This window comes from Fukomys damarensis, unplaced genomic scaffold, assembly GCF_012274545.1.
Source record: "Fukomys damarensis isolate Sample0158 unplaced genomic scaffold, DMR_v1.0_HiC HiC_scaffold_32, whole genome shotgun sequence".
NCBI classification, from domain to species: domain Eukaryota; kingdom Metazoa; phylum Chordata; class Mammalia; order Rodentia; family Bathyergidae; genus Fukomys; species Fukomys damarensis.
This window is the reverse complement of record NW_022900944.1, coordinates 11411571-11427918: the sequence shown is the minus strand read 5'-3', so window position 1 is coordinate 11427918 and position 16348 is coordinate 11411571.

The following is a 16348-nucleotide window of genomic DNA, read 5'->3' as shown; positions in this document are numbered from 1 at the left end:
CGGGCCCGTACCGCGTTTTATCTGCGCGCGGTGAATAATTCATGGCCGGGGCTGCTTTGCAGTCAAACGCGCGCACTCTGTCCGGCGCCGCCGCCGCCGCCCGCCGGCCGCTGTGATTTATTATTTACTACGCGGCCGCGCCGTGTAAGGTGAGCATTGTGGCTGCTCGCAGAACTGTTACAATCTGGCCTCGTTAGTGGCCTTTCTTGCTGCCTCTCCAAACAGCGGCCCCGCTTATTGATTTTCCCCCGGAACCTCTGCCATGAAATCCCACCGCTGCTGCTCTCAAAGCGGCTGCTATAAAGCCAGGCTTGGCCCTTCTTCTCCAGAACAAGAACGCGTGTTTGGAGGCGCTGGCGCCTTTCATCCACTGTGTCTCCCGCGCTGCCGAGGCGTCCCCCATTAGCGCGTCCCCACCCCGCTCCCTCCTCTCTGGCGGCGGTGCGCGCCTCGGCGCAGGAGCTCGGGTTCTTAAGACGGCGGCGGCGGCCCGTGGGGGAGGCGGGGGCTTTCATGGCGGCGACGGCGACAGAGCCGGTCTGGGGACAAAAGTTTTCCTGCCTTGGAAGTTTTCAAACGCACAGAGTCTGATCCGGGGAGCGCGTGGGCTGGCTTTTCCGGCGACTCTCCCTGCTGCGGGAAAGGGGGTCTCCCAGGAGCCCTGGGAGCAGGCGGAGAAGGGAGGCCGCGGTGGGTGAGCCGACTGCGCCAAGCTCTCCACCTGGGAGTTTCAGGTTCCGTGAATGCTCACAAGATTCCCGCGGACACGGGGGTGAGAGTGTGGGAGACCGTGCAGGTGCCCGAGCTGGCAGGAGGAGGCTCTGGGTTTGCACCCAATGCTCGCGGACCTCGCATCTTGCTTTTTACAAAGCCACTTTGTGCCTGCGCGGGCTGCTATTGGCGACGACCTTGGTGTGGGCCGCGGTGACCCTGGAACGAATCCGGGGTCCTCCGAGTGAGCAGCCAGTTCCCCGGGCCTGAAGAAGCCATCCTGTCATTGGGACGGCCTAGTCCTGAATAAGTGTTCTTTCCCAGGCTGCTCCCAGGCCTGAAATTGACCCCAGCAGCGGCCTCTGCAGAGGGGGTCAAAGCTTTAAGTCTGCTTAGGGTTCCGAGGTGTAGAATCAGCGATGGCGCATTTGGAAGGTCCTGCAGGGAGCTCAGAGCAGGTGTGAGTTTCCTTAAACAAGCAACTGTGTCTTGCAGCTGAACAGAGGATGTGCCCTAGGCCGGGCACCCAGGATCTAGCACAGAGTCCCCTGGGATCGTGGGCAAGTCTGGCCCACTGATTGGAAGGGGGGCTTGGACTCGCCCTCCTACTCTTTAACCTGCTCCTCCTAGTCAGAAATGAGTCTCTTAGACCCTGTCCGGCAGTCGGTGTGGGTGGGGCTGGAACCTGCAGGGGAAGGGTGAGCCACACAGGCTGCATACTGGGCTCCTCTGTGCAGTTCCCTAGCAACTTGAAAAGAAAGGCACAGCCCAGGGTGGGGTGGGGGTGGGGCTCCCAGGAGGCCACGCTCTTCTCCTGCGCAAGAAGATCTCTGCTGTCAGGGCTGTAGTTTTGCTTCCTGTTCACTGTCCCTTGAGGGGCTCCTGGCAGCATCTGGGCAATGATCAAAGTGCTGGGGAACATGGTCCTAATCATAAGAGAGGAACACCTCCATCCTCATGGATGCACCACACTGGAGGGGAAACTGATGAATAAATAAATAAATGTCACCAGGCACAGAGCGCTCCCTGCTCCTGGAGCCACTTCCAGCCCTGCCAGCCGTGCTGGGAGACCAGGCCCCATAGACTTGCTGCTGCTGGCTTCTAGGGGAGGCACCTACCGGAGGCTGGAAGTGGCAGGACAGAGGCTGAGGTGCCTCTCTTGGCCCTAAGTTTCTGCCCTGCCACAGGGTCCTGCATCCACTTGGCTCTTTCTGGGCTCTGGCACCTAAAAGTGGGAGCAGTTTCCCCCTATTGCTGGGCCCTGGAGTCTCAAGCACCCTTTGAGGTCCCCAAGCCCACCCCGAAGCACTGTAAACAGTGTGCCCCGTGAAAGTGCAGTGTCTCAGCCCATTGTCGTTAGTGTCATCCCAAGACCTATGTGATAACAAATAAGTAGCATGAAAAGCAAAGCAAGATAGGAGAGAGGCAGGAGGGTGTGGTTTGGGGAGGGTGATTAGAAGTACTTTCTCTGGAAAGAAGACTTTTGAGTAGAGAAATGAAGAAACTAAGAGACTATCTGTGGCAGAGTCTGAGAATGAGTAGTGAGGCAAGACAGCCAGTGCAAAGGCCCTGAAGTGAGTACAGCTTAGAGTGTTTAACAAACATTAAGAAGGGCAGTGCCAGGGTAGAACAGGGAGGGGAGGTGGGCAGGAGGTTGAAGAGTAGATCGTATAATTTAAATGATGCCTTATAGACAGGTCCAGGTTCATTATCACTCTTTGTTGGATTGTGAAACTGAAGTTTGGAGAAAGAAACTGGCCTGAGGTTGCACAGGGAATGTCATGTGTCCTTTCCCCAGAGTAAGCATTACTCAGAGGGGCCCTGGTCCGAGGCTGGGACACCACAAGGGACAATGGGAAGGGTGTCACCCTTGGGTCCTGAGTTGCTGAGGACTTCAGCCTAGTCGATCCTGTGATGGGCTGAGCTGTGGCCCTGGGAGTGCACTTCCTAATCCCGGCACCCTGTGGACCTGTCACCTCACACCGAGAAGAGGCTTCGGGCCCAGCGGTGGGGGAACAGCTGGATCATGCAGGTGGGCCCAGTGCTGTCATCACCAGTGTCTCTGGAAGATGGTCCTGGAGGGAGACAGTACCGAAGAAGAAGGCAAGCTGTGGGCAGAAGGCAGGCAGAGAGGGCAGAGGGAGGAGAGGAGGGAGCCCTGACCTGGGGGATACAGGTGGCTTCCAGGAGCTGGAAAAGCATTGCGGTGACACCCGATCTGTAGCTAAGAGAAACAAGCTGATGTGGGCCTTCTGGCCTCCACCATAGTAGGAGGGCACATCCATGTAGGTTTAGGCCACTAAGTGTGGTAAGTTCTCACAGAAGCCGCTGGAGGTCTGGTCGTGCCGCTCTTAGCCTAGATCCTTTTGTGGTTTCCCACAGCAGCATCAAAGCCTCTACACTCAGGTGCATCTCCTGCCCTCTGTCCCCCACTTGGCTCACTGTCCCAGCCACGGAGGCCTTCTTGATGTCCTTATGCACCCCAGGCGGTCTTCGCATCTGGGCCTTTGCTAGGCTTTCTCTGCCTGGGAGTGCTCACTTCTCTAAGTGCTGCTGATCAGATGTCATTTTCTTAACAAGGCCTTCCCTCATCTCCCTCACTGGAAATCACAGGCACCCTTCCCTTCTAATCCTTTACTCCTGCTGCCCTGGACTCTACCCAGAATTATTTCTTTTATATTCTATTGCACGCCAACTACTCTGATTACTCATCACAGCCTTTGTTTCTTATCTCCTTCTCCTGCTAGAATGTAAGCTCCATAAGGGCAGTATTTTTTCGTGTGAATCAACACTGTATTCCCGATACCTAGGCTGTGTGCATAGCAGGTGCTCAGTAAATACGTGGTTGGCAAATGGATGGATGACTTTCTCCTTCTGGAGCCGTCCAGTCCTACTGACCACCCTCTGGAGAGCCCAGCAAACTGAAACTGTGGCACCTCCCCGCTCCCTGTGTCACTTAGAACAAGTGGGCCTGGTAGCTTTGCCCTGTGATGACTGGAGGACCCCTGAGTCTTGGCTCATTTAACTGACAGTGGAGACTGTGGTCACAGCCCAGTCCCTGCCTGGCCGGGAAGGGCCACAGCCCCATGGAGAGAGGGGGTGTAGATCATCTAGGGGGTGGGAAATCCGCTCCCTGTCTGAGGTCCTGGGTAGATGGAGCGTGCTGCGGACTCTGCTGGCCCCTAGGAGGCCGTGGGCAATCAGAGTCCCTGCGCAGCACTGTCATTTATTGCCTTAGCACACACCGATCACCACCCATAGGCCAGGCCCTGTGCTAGTGCTGGGTGAGGTCATTGGCTGGACCAGGGTTCTCATTCATGGCACTATTAATGTTTTACCATAAATAATGCCTTGCTGAAGGGTTTGTGCTGCACCTTACAGGAGGTTTATCTGTATCCCTGGCCTCTACCCACTACACGCTAGAAGAATCACCTCTCCTTGTGGTTTCACAAATGTCTCTAGTCATTGCCTGCAGTCCTGAGGTGTAGGGGTGAAGGACTGCCGGAGGTGGAAGCCTTAAGCTTGACTTTCAGGTCCCAGCCCTGGTGGGACTTGCAGTCCAGTCCAGGAGCTGGTGAAGAGGACAGCTATGACAATATGGTATGCCGATTATAATTATTATATTATATTATATTATGCTGATTATAATTGGACCATGTGGAACCTCATCTAGGGCTGGCCTAGGTTCTGTTCACAAATTCCAACAGGCAGCTCATTACCCATGGAGGTTTTACCTTTTTTCAAAATAAGATCCTGGTCTGAAGCCTGCTCTTTGAAGTTAACTATTCATTGGATCTGTTCATCAACAGCTCCAAAGAACATGTCTTCTCTCTCAGACACAAAGGACTGCATTTCTCAGGCCCCCAAGTGTCTCCATAGTGACCCTCATCCTGGCATGCTTTGGAGACCTAGAGATCTTTGCAATCATCTGGCACCATTGCTCTGCCCTAGATATATAACTGGGAAGGAAGGATTTGCTTGTGGTCACATGGAGCGTCTGTAACGCAGGCAAGACCAAAAGTCAATGTCTTGTTCTGTATTCACACTTGTCACTTCTCTACCCTAATTCGCATGTTTTCCTTCCTTCCCAGAATATGCCAGGGACATGTGCAGAGGGCCAGGGTCTGTACGGCCAGAGGTCTTGCCCGACTCCTCTGCTGTTTGGGAGAAACAGGCTTTTGCCCATGTAGCCCAGGCTTGCAGGCTTCCAGACACTGTTGACTTTCATATTATTTGAGTCTAAAACTCTAAATTAAAAGAATAAACTATTGGATGAGAGAAAGCCAATCTTTTAAAAAGGCAGATATTAACTCTCCTGACAACTAAAGATGTAAGAGAAAGTAAATCAGTCCCAGTATAACACATAACTCAGATGTGAGCAATATTTTCAAGGTCATAAAAATGTGAATATTTAATATTCTTTCAACAAAATCTATATTGAGAGGATGGCGGGGAGGAAAAGAGAGCGGAGATGGAAGACTTGTGGGGCCATAGAGATTCCTAAAAATTAACACATGCAAAAAACTGGAGTCTCCGGAACTAGATTTATGCTTCAACTGGAACAGCAGTAAAATTGGGCAAAGTAGATGAAGCCATGGTTTTGAAGATGTTGCACATGATGTCCTGAAGACACTAATCCCCGAGAGATGGGAATTAAAATAGGTGAGTTCTACAATAACCTCACTCACTGTCTTGAGAGTTTCTGGTCTCTGGAGAGAGGGGACCCAGACTCTGGTGGATCCCCTGAGTTGGGAGATGGATTTAAAAAGTCCAGCTGGGCACGACAGCTGAGGTGCATGGGGAAATTGTTGGGAGGAGAGAGAGCTGCATGTAGCTGTGCAGAGAGGCCCTGGGAGCACTTAGCAGAGCGCTGATCAGCACATGCATGTGGGGCAAACTCCAGGAGTGGGGAGAGAGCTACCCAAAGGGAGGGATTCAAAAGTTGGGATTCACATAGGCCTGGGGATGAAGATTCCCCTGAGCCACAGTAGAAAAACCAAATAACTTAGCGGGGCAGTGAATAGACCACGCAGAAGATCCTCCATAACAGGAAGAATTAACCTGAGACTAAATACTATATGGGTCCAGCCAGAAGCAAAGAAGTGCATTTCTTTTTGTTTGTTTGTTTGTTTTTGTTTTTGTTTTTTTTTTGGTACCGGGGATTGAACTCGGGTCCTTGCGCTTGCAAGGCAGGCCACCGAACCGCTGAGCTAAATCCCTGGCCCAAGAAGTGCGTTTCTTAATAACAGCAGGATCAATATCTCAAGAGGGCCCAGTGATCTTAAACATGTATGTACTTAATAACAGAGCTTTAAAAAATAGAAAGCAATAGCTGATTGAACTTCAATGAGGAATAGACAAATACACAAATACATTTAGTAATTGCAGTGCCTCTCTCTCTACAATTATTAGAAGTGTATAGAAAACCAGTCAAGCTATATAAGATTTGTTGTAGCTATACAATCAACTTTACTTGAAGAAGTTTCTAGAGCACTTCACCCAATAAGAGCAGGACACATCTTCATCGGTGCACAGGGAACACTTACCAAAATAACCCATCTTCTGGGCCATCAAACAAGTCTGATGTATCTAAAAAAATCCAAAGTAGGCTCTCCAACAATATGGACATTAAAAGTTCATAGGAATAATATCTGGAAAACTAACACTTCTAAATAAATCATGGGCCAAAGGAGAAAGCAAAGGAAAATTAGAAAAATTTTTTGAAATAAATGCCAAATAGGGCAAAATATAAAAATGTGTGATGCATTTAAAACAATATATAGGAAAATTTATATTAAAAGGAATAGCAGTTTCAAATCAATGACCTCAGTTTCCCCCTAAGAATGTAGAAAAAAAATTAAAAAACAAACCCAAGGTAGGAAAAAAAAAAAACCTCAACATTAAATAACAAAGGAGAAATGAAATAGAAAAGAGAGAATAGAGAAAAAGCTTGGAGATTGTAGCCAAATGGAGTTTATTTCAGCAATGCTGGGTTGATTTAGCATTTGATTACCAGTCAATGCAACTATATGAACAAATTGTTTAAAAATGTAAATATTCAATAGATACATATAAGACATTTAAAAATCATACACTGATTTTAAAAACATGCACATACATATAGCAAATCATGAAGAGGAGAAACATTTCTCGACTTGATAAGGCCTTATATGAAAACCTGCAGCTAACACTTAATAGTTACATCCGAATTAAGATCAAAACCAAAATATGTGCACTTCTTATATTTGTACTTAGTGTTGTTCTAGAAGTTCTAGCTATTGTAATAAAGCAAGAAAAACCACTGAAAATTGTCCAGATTGGAATGGAAGAAACAAAACCCTGGTCAGTCATAGACTACATTGTTGTCTGTGTTGAAGATCCAGTGAAATCTATGGAAAAATGTGTCAGAGTTAAGTAGGTGCAGTAAAGTTGCAGCATTTAAGAACAATGTGCCGATGTCCACTGTATTCCTCCATACCAGTGATGGAGAACCTTTTAGAGACGAGTTCCCAAACTGCAACCTAAAACCCACTTATTTACTGTGAAGTGCCAACGTTGCAATTAAACCCAAATACTGAAGTTTTATTTTAGAAAGAACAACTCATACATCAGTGTCTTTTGTCTTAAAGAAACATTGAACACATGTGCCATTGGTTCACCACCACTGCTCTGTACCACCAATGTGTACTTGAAAATTGAAATGAAATATACTACACACCAGACGTGAAATACTTAAGGATAAATCTAAACAAAATACACACAAGATACATGTACTGAAAACTAAAACAATGGATGAAAAGTAGTAAATAAGAACTAAGAATAAATGGAGACAGATACACATTCATGGATGGGAAAATTCAACATTGGTGAGGTGTTCATTTTGCTCCTAATTGATCTTTCAATTTAGTGCAAGCCCCAACCAGAAAGCGGGCTTCTTTGTGGAAACTGAAATTCAAAGGACCTGGAAGAGCCAAAACACTTTTGAAAATGAAGATCAAAGTTGAAGGACGAATACCACCTTACGTCAACTAATCAATATGTTAATCAATACAGCACAGTATTGATCTTAAGGTAGACAAATAGATCAATGTAGCAGAACAGAGATGGTGTAATTGTGCACACACATACCATACGTGATAAAAATTCAGTGAATGTTCAAGATACACTGCCAAAGACAGTAGGATAGTGTGCTCCAAGAGAGGAAAAGTATTTTGAGTATTTTGAGGGAGATTAACGGCAATGTGTCTTTTACTATAATATTTTAAATTTTTAAACATTCACTGTATTATTTGATCACACCTCATACATGAACACCCAACTTTAAAAAAAGGTCCAAAAAGAACTTGATGAAGAAAAGGTAATCTTCTGAGTAAACAGTGGCAGAATACTTTGATATCTACATGCGAAAAGCAAGCCTTGATTCATACTTCTCTGCATGTTCCACAGATCTCAAAAGAGATCATAGACAAAATGCAAAATTAAAAAATATAAAATTCAAAGGAGAAAGCAATCTTTGGGTTCCCCAAAGATCTCTTAGAAAAGACATCAAAAGCATGTTCTATAAAGGATAAAAGTTGATCAATTGAACATTATAAAAATTAAGGACTTGTGCTCTTTCAAAGATACTGTACAGAATTAAAAGCAAACCATAAACCATGATGAAACATTTGCTGATTGTATACCCGAGAACAGGCTTATATCCACAATATATACATAACTCTCCAAGTTTGATAATAAGAAAATGAACAACTTCATGAAAAAAGGGGTCCAAAATTTGAACATTCATCATAGAAGGTACAGAGATGGCACATTAGGACACAAAAACACATTGACATCAGTAGCCATTAGATAATTGTAAATTAGCATCACAAAGAAATGCCACACCACACTATTGTCTTGCTGTTGTTGTTGTTATTTGCAGTACCAGGGATCGAACTCAGGACTTTGCACTTGCCAGGCAGGCACAGCGCCTCTGATCTAAATCCCCAGAAACACCACACTAATGAAGATGGCTGAAAGTCAAAACACTAAGCCCACCAAGTGTTGGTGAGGGTGTGAAGAACCTGAACTCTCATATAGTGCTAGTGGGCCTGCAAAAATGGTACAATCACTCGGAAACCCACTTGATAGCTTCTTCAAGGAGTTACAGAGACATTCATTATGTGATTGAATCACTCATTGCACTTTTGGGTATTTACCTAAGAGAAATGAAAACAGCTGTCCCCACAAAGACTTGTACCTGAATGTTATAGCAGCTTTGCTAACAGAAAATCAAAAACTGCCTAAATGTCCATTATCTTAAGAGATAAACAGATGGTGTCTCCATGCAGGGGTATAAAATATAATGAGCTGCTTGATCCAGCAACATGGACGAATTTCAAAATAATTATGCCAAGTGACAGAAGCCAAACAAAAAGGAGTATGTGCACATAATTTTAGAAAGTGCAAACACATTAACAGTGTCAGAAAGGAGATCTTGGTTGCTGGAGGGTGGTGGGGAGTCACAGTGAGGTCGAGGGAGGGACAACCAAGGGGAAGATGGAAATTTTGGTGACGGTGGATGTGTTTGCTCTCTTAACTGAGGTGATGGTTTCATGGGTAGGTGTGGCAAGATTTATGAAGTTATATATTTTAGACATATACTGTTTATCATGTCATTTATACCTTATTAGGCTGTGAAATTTAAACAATAGCAGTAAATAGTAGAAGGCAGAGCTTTAATGGTGGAAAATGGATGTTTTAGGGCATGGGGATTGTAGACAAAGTAGGTGAGATGGGGCAGAGGCCTCCTGCTCGCCTTAACTTTAGAAAATAATTGCACATTTACAAACACTTACATTTATTATTTTGAAACTTAAATTACGAAACAAAGTGTCTCCTCCCACGCAGTCCATACATCCTCATGCAGTCCTTCCTTTCAGAAGAAGGCTTGTCAAGTGAGCGTGTCACCCCTACGGATTTGGGCCCCTTCTCCTCTGGGCTTGTGGCAGTGTTTCTGGCCTGAGAGTCCCCAGCAGGCCCTGGACAGGGAGCCGGTGCCGAGACTGGGAGGTTGGCTCTCGGAAAGAGGAAGAGCGAGAGCCTGGAAGGATCTGTGGACACCCTGCAGAGCCCTGTGCTTACCAGGGAAAGCTGAGGGAACAGAGCAGGAGGGGCAGGAGCCCGGGTGACAGGTGGAGCAGCTGGTGCCCAGGAGGCCAGCAGAGCAGTGGTGGAGTCCTGGAGGTGTGTTGTGCAGCAGGGCCTATCTCTTCCAATGGGCATCTGGCTTAGACTGCAGCCCAGGTCTGTGTCCCCAGGCACACACCAGTAAGTCACCAGGGAAACCCCCGGTTCTGCGCCCTGCACTGCCGAGCCATAACTACCAGCTCTGCACTTTCTTGGCCCTGTGATGATGTTACATATCCTGTCTCCTTTTGTGAAATGGGCTTCCACTCCTGTGCTCCATTTGGGAGGGTTGAGCTGGGTAGCTGTTTTATTTTTCATTCATTAATTTGTTCATTCGCATATTCAGAGAACAGCGCGATGAGGCTGTGATGGATAAAAGCCTCCGAGAAGCTGGCCAGTCAGGCTTGGGCCCCAACAAACACCTGCCGTTGTCAGGAACCCAGGTGCCCATGGGAATTAGGTGGCCTCCTTCAAGCTTTGTGCCTGGCAATCTCAGGCAAGTTGTCCCTTCCTTGAACAACGGAGAACTCAGTGGGCTGAAGAGCTTTGAATAAGGCCTGTCACAGAGAAAGGGCTCCTGAATGGGAACTTTGATGGCTTTTCCATCACTGCACTGTCCAAAGTCAAAGTGTCCCTTGGGGTCCGGCTCTGGTTCACGAGGGACACTCTGTACTCCAACAAAGGGGTAGAAGGAAAGAGCAGGGCTGGTTCCTGGCAAAGAGGAGGTAACTTCTCACTCTGAGATGGCCCAGAGGACACCAGGGACCTGAGCTTCTCTTTGTAGGGGTCTGCACCCCAGCAACATCCATCCCGCTCTTCACACCAAGTGAGCCCTTATCGGTGACAGCGATGTGCACTCCACAGGTCCAGCCTTCTCTGCACCAGGAAGAGTGGCTCCTGACGGTGTCTTCAAAGAAGAAGTTGGCTACAAGGTGAGCCCAGAAGCTGCCTTCCAGATTAGTTTAACTCCATTCCCCTCCGCTGCTCAAGAGAGGGTCAGAGCTGGGTAACCATTCGACGTATTCATTCATTCTTCATTCATCCACTCGCCCACATATTCAACAAAGGGATCCCAAGCAATTTTGAGGAACTTCTCTATGCATCAGGGGCTAAAAACACAGTGGTGATAAGGGAGACAATCCCCTAGTGGCAGGCACAACTCTCAGATGGCTTTGCTAATGTTTGGATGTGGTTTTTCTCCCAAAGCGCACATGTCAAAAGCTGGGTGTTCAGGGTGGTAGCTTTGGGAAATAGGCTTTTAGAGGTGGGGCCCAGTGGGCAGCACTTGGGTCAATGGAAAGTGTACCCCCAGAAGGAACATGGGACTCCTGTCTTTCTTGGACCTCCTGTTCTGCCATGATGTGCCGCCCAGAGCGTCCTCACTAGAATGTAGCTGATGCTTTTTCCATGCCCTTGAACCTCCAACCTTCTAGACTATGAGCTACGTAAACCTCTCTTCTTTATAAAAGTCTGCCTCAAGTAGTTCATCACTGTAGCAAAAAGGGGACTAATACAGTCCCTGAGATTTCTTCCTGTAGTGTCCATATCCTGTGAAATCCCCTCCCCTTCGGTATCGGCAGGACTTGGAAATCCTATGGAATTTAAATCTGTGATTATATTTCCTTATATGGCAAGATGGAAGGGATTTTTCAGAAATAATGAATGTCTCACATCAGTTGATTTTGAATTCAGCAAATGGGAGGCTGTCTTGGGTGGGCCTGGCCTAATCTGGTGGAAGAATGCCTAACAGAGACTGGGACCTTCTCTTTCAGTTTCCACTGCTCTGTAGAAGTCAGATGCCATGGAGAAGAGGAATCTGTGCAAAGGCAGATGTGGTAGATGGCACCTCCAAACTGGAATTATGAGTGAGTTCCACAAGAGAGCAAGACCTACAGTTGCAGGAAACAAACTGGATCCCACCAGCAACCACAGCATCCCCGAGTCTGGCTGACACCGTGACTGCAGCTTCTTGAGACCAGAAGCTGAAGACTCAGAGCCCTGATCCAGGGAAGCTGTGAGAGAGGAAGTACGTGTTGTTTTAAACCACTAAGTGTAGTGATTTTAAGAGCAACACTATAAAATGAATATCTCTCTTGTGGCTCTCAGAGTCTAGTGGCCAAGATAGCTGACTCCAGCCAAGTGGGCTGGATGGTCATGAGGGTAAAGCCAGGACCTGGGAGCATCTGAGTGGAAACCTGGCCAAGAAGCAGGATTCAGTGGGGGATTAGGATGGCACAGGGGTGGGCTGAGAGGAGGAGAGGGAGGAGGAGGAGGAGGGGATGGAGGAAGAGGAGTGGAGTAGTGCTCCAGATGGATGGAAAGGCCCTTCTGAAGGCCAGGAACCAAACAATTCAGGCAGACAGGCAAGAGGAATGGAGAGGGGCCAGGAAGAGATACCAGAAGAGGCCTGCTCTTTGGTGGCCGTGCTCAGCCTTGGGACCTGGTTCCTGGGGCAGAGAGGGCAGTGATGTGCTCAGGCTGAGCCTTGAGAAGATCATCCTGACTTGGGATGAAGGGCAGAGCAAAAGGGGCCATGTGGGGGGCCGTGGGAGAGGTAGAGGCTTGCAGGTCTCACAGAGAGAGCAAAGAGTGGGCTAGAGGGTGTCTGTGGCAGCTGGGATGGGGACTGATTGGGAACTTGCAAAGCAAGGCAGATGCCCAACCCCGGGGGATGGGAAGGAAGGGAAGGGGCGGGCCACAAGGATGAGTCCACCTGGGCTATGGGATCGGTACTGGTGCCCTTGGCTGAAATGGGAAGGTTGAGGAAGAGAAAGTTTGGGGTGGGAGGAGAGACTACTAGTAACGCTTGAAAACGTCTGTGTAACAGATACCAGGAGTCAGGGCTGCTCCACGGTGATTTAGCTGGGTGAACTCTGAATCCTATGTATGACTCTGTAGGTCAGGACTTGTCATGATTCCCATCCATGGACAGGGAGGCTAAGACCCAGAGTGGACAGGTTAAGTGCCTGTCCCAAGGCTGGTTAGCATCAGGGCCAGGATTTGAACACTAGCAGTCCTGCACCAGAGTAAGTGCATTGAGCCACAAGGGCTGAGTCTGGAGCGGTCGTAGGGCTCCTGTGTCGCACCACTGGGTGGATGGTGAGGTGGATGCTGGAGGCTCAGGTGAGGGACCTCAGCTGATGCAGATGGCTGTGTGTGGTAAGTGGGGCCATGGGAGCCAGGGAGGGTCCAGGAAGGAGAAGCGAATGAGGGAAGAGAAGCCAAGAGGAGCAGTGGGCAGGATGGCTAGGGGAGGAGCTGAGGCGCTGCAGAGCCTGGAGGCCAGAGAAGCATCTCGGAGGGCATGGGGAAGGTCAGCAGGAATGCGGGAAAGTCCCCAGTGCAAGGAAGGTGGGAAGAGTGTGCTCCGGGGGGCACTTAGTGATTCATGTGTCAAATGCTGCCAATGGTCCTACTGACTAAGGAGTGGCAAAGGGAAAAGTCCTGTCCTCCCTCAGGCTCCTAGTGTGACAGTGACAAACACAGGCAGCCCCAGGCAGCTCAGGGGAGGAAAGGAACAGTACAGAAGGAGGGAAAATTCCACCAGGGGATGTCAGAGAAAGGCTTCTAAAAGAAGGGGCATATCAGCTGGACCATAGCAATGGGTGGGGCAGAGAAAAGCCGATGTTTCTTTTGAGAGCTCAGCATGGGCAAATGCCCTGTGGTATATGTGGTGTCTCAAGCTAGGCTGGTTTTCAGCCCAGATCCAGATGCCACATTCATCCTCTATTGGTTGTGCTAGGCCTAGAAGATGAACATACCCCGAATGGACTTTGCAAGGAGTCACACAATGCCAGGGCTTTCCTGCCTGGGTTCTTGGAGCCTGGGCAGTGGTGTCCACTGGAGCCAGTAATCCCCAGGGAAACAGGAGAAAGAGCATTCTCACACTCATCTTCTGGGGATCCACGGTGAGCTGGCAAAGAGACTGGGGAGCCCCAAGAAGCAAACTGTTGAGAGGTGGCATAAAGTTGATTTGGTCCCCACAGAAGCTACTGGGGTGGAACCAGGGGGGCTCAGGCTGGCCAGGGCCTGGGCACACAGAAGCAAGCGAGATATATTCTGGGGCCTCTATGTTAAGGGAGAGAAATGTGAACCTTAGGGGGGCAGGGTGACTTTACAAGTGGTCACTCTCACTCCGTCTCTCCACCCTGCTTTAGTCTGTGATCGGGCTTGCCTGTGGCTGCCAAGTTGGTTCCCTGAGAGGGTTAGAAACTCAGGAGACACTGAGAGCATTTGCTCCCTACTTCCAATTTAGGTCTTATGGTCTGGCTTGGAATGCCTCATACTAGGGAGACCCACCTGGCTGTGGGTAAAATGCGATATTAAAAAAACGATGGAGTTACCAAAAGAAGAAAGATTGGGTGGAGAGCCCACAGGAACAGCCGTCCACATAGCAGGATAGCTAAATCCTCCCAGCAGCCAAGATATGCTTGCCAAATAAGACTTTAGCCAAGTACCTGGCCACCTAGTCCCTCCTCTGTCCCTTGGATTCTGTGTCTCATGATTGTCCCTTAAAGTTGTCCTTCCTCTCCACAACCAGAGACAGCACCTCTCTGGGTCTCTTTCAGCAGGCTTACAAGCTACAAGCTGTGTTCATTGCCTTACAAGCCAAGGCACCGGGGATTCCCAGAAGTAGGAGCTGTGTTTCCAGTTGAAATTTGGGAAAGGAGCAACCTCATTACAAAGGCCTGGCTCTCAGGCAGTGCAACAAGGGGAATGGGAGGACTTCCAGGGATTCCGATGCTATGGGAAAGAGGCCCTCTTCTCTGCCTCATTTTCCCATTGGAGAAAGATGGTTTTTCCAGGAATTCCAGGCCTTGAAGTTCCTCAGTCACATTCATCTGAAGTGTCTGTTTACTTAGCTCTTCCCCAATTAGTCCAGCTAGGTTCATGTTTATGGGACAGAGAAGATAAGTCTGTGTCAGATGGACTGGAGGAGCAGACCCTGGAAGCAGCCTAGATAAGTAGGTCATTGGCAAAATTTGCCAGACCTTCACGCATCCCTCCACATTGCCAGTGGATGCTCCTTTTCCAAGTGCTCTACCTACGCACCCCCAAGCACCTGCCTAACCCATCTAGCTGGGTGCCATTTGTATCCATCCATCCAATCATCCGTGCATAACTGCGTGCTGCTGCGGGCAGATCTTTTGTGGGACATATGTTGAATAGCATCACCTCCTCCAAACTCAGAGCTGAGGACCTAGCTGTAGATATCACTCACTGCATGGTCCTGTGACCAATGCTGTGGGAACTCCAAGGAACATCTGGCTAACAAGCGACATTGTAACTTCATCATGGTTGATCTTCAGGATTTTCCAGGAAAGAGAAGGAAGGGTGATTCTACCAGAAGGATGGTAGGTCAGGAGGTGGCCTCAATGAGAGGTGGAGAACAGGGACACTTGGTGACTGGGCCTAGACAGGCACAGTCCCAGGCTCTGGAGTTGATCTCTGAACCTCTGGGTCAGCATCAAGATTGACCTTTGTGGGTATAGGGAAAGGAGTAGAAGAGGGGCTGGAGGCAGGAAGCTTGTCCGCAGGAAGCAGATTCTTTCCCGCTTCTCCTTGGAGTAGTGTCTCTACTTGCACAGCACAAGTGAAGGGGCCGGACCTCCCTGCTAGGGTGGGACTGGGCGGATTTGGAGGTCATCTTCATCCCAAAAGCGAGCTCGTCACTTGGACTTCAACCCCCCAGTTGTCTGGACATAGGTGACAACTTTGGAGCTACAGAAACACAGACTGTGTGCGTGGTGGATGGGTTGGAGGCTGGGAAGTTCAGAAACACAGGTCCTAAGAAATAAAGCCAGCTGACAGTGCTCTGAGTTCTGGAGTGAGGACAGCAGACCGCCTGTAGACACAACAATGACCTCAGGATCAGGGGCAACAAACAAGGAGAGACCGGGGAAGCAGAGACCTGGGATGCTATGCATCTGTCTCATCTGCATTCAGGATAGGATGTCCCCAGAGAAGTGGCATCTCTGATTAAGGCCTGCCTTCTGGGGTGGCAATGACCTTGAACCATGAGAGCTGTGACAGTGGCTTATTCTTGATGTGACATGTCGAATGTGCCCGACCCTACAGCGGGCATTACTTTTGTCCACATTTTACAGGTGAGGAAAATGAAGCACAGAGAGAACCATGTCCCAAAGTTATGCCCGTGGATGAAGAAATCCATTTAACAGCTGGGATTCAGGCCTCGGTGGTCTGGCCCAGAGTTCACGATACTCGTTACCCATTACCTGTACTATCCATTTCTCATTACCCTGAAGCTCCTCACATTGCTGCTAAAGAACAAGGTGCCAAAGCATTGTATGCTCACAAGACCTCTGGTTGCACGATGCTCCCTATTTTTATTGTCCCACTTAGGAGCAACCAGTTATTCCGGGCTACAGAACAAACGTATCCACCCACCCATCCACCCATCCATCCACCCATCCATCCACCATCCACCCACACATCCACCCACCCACCC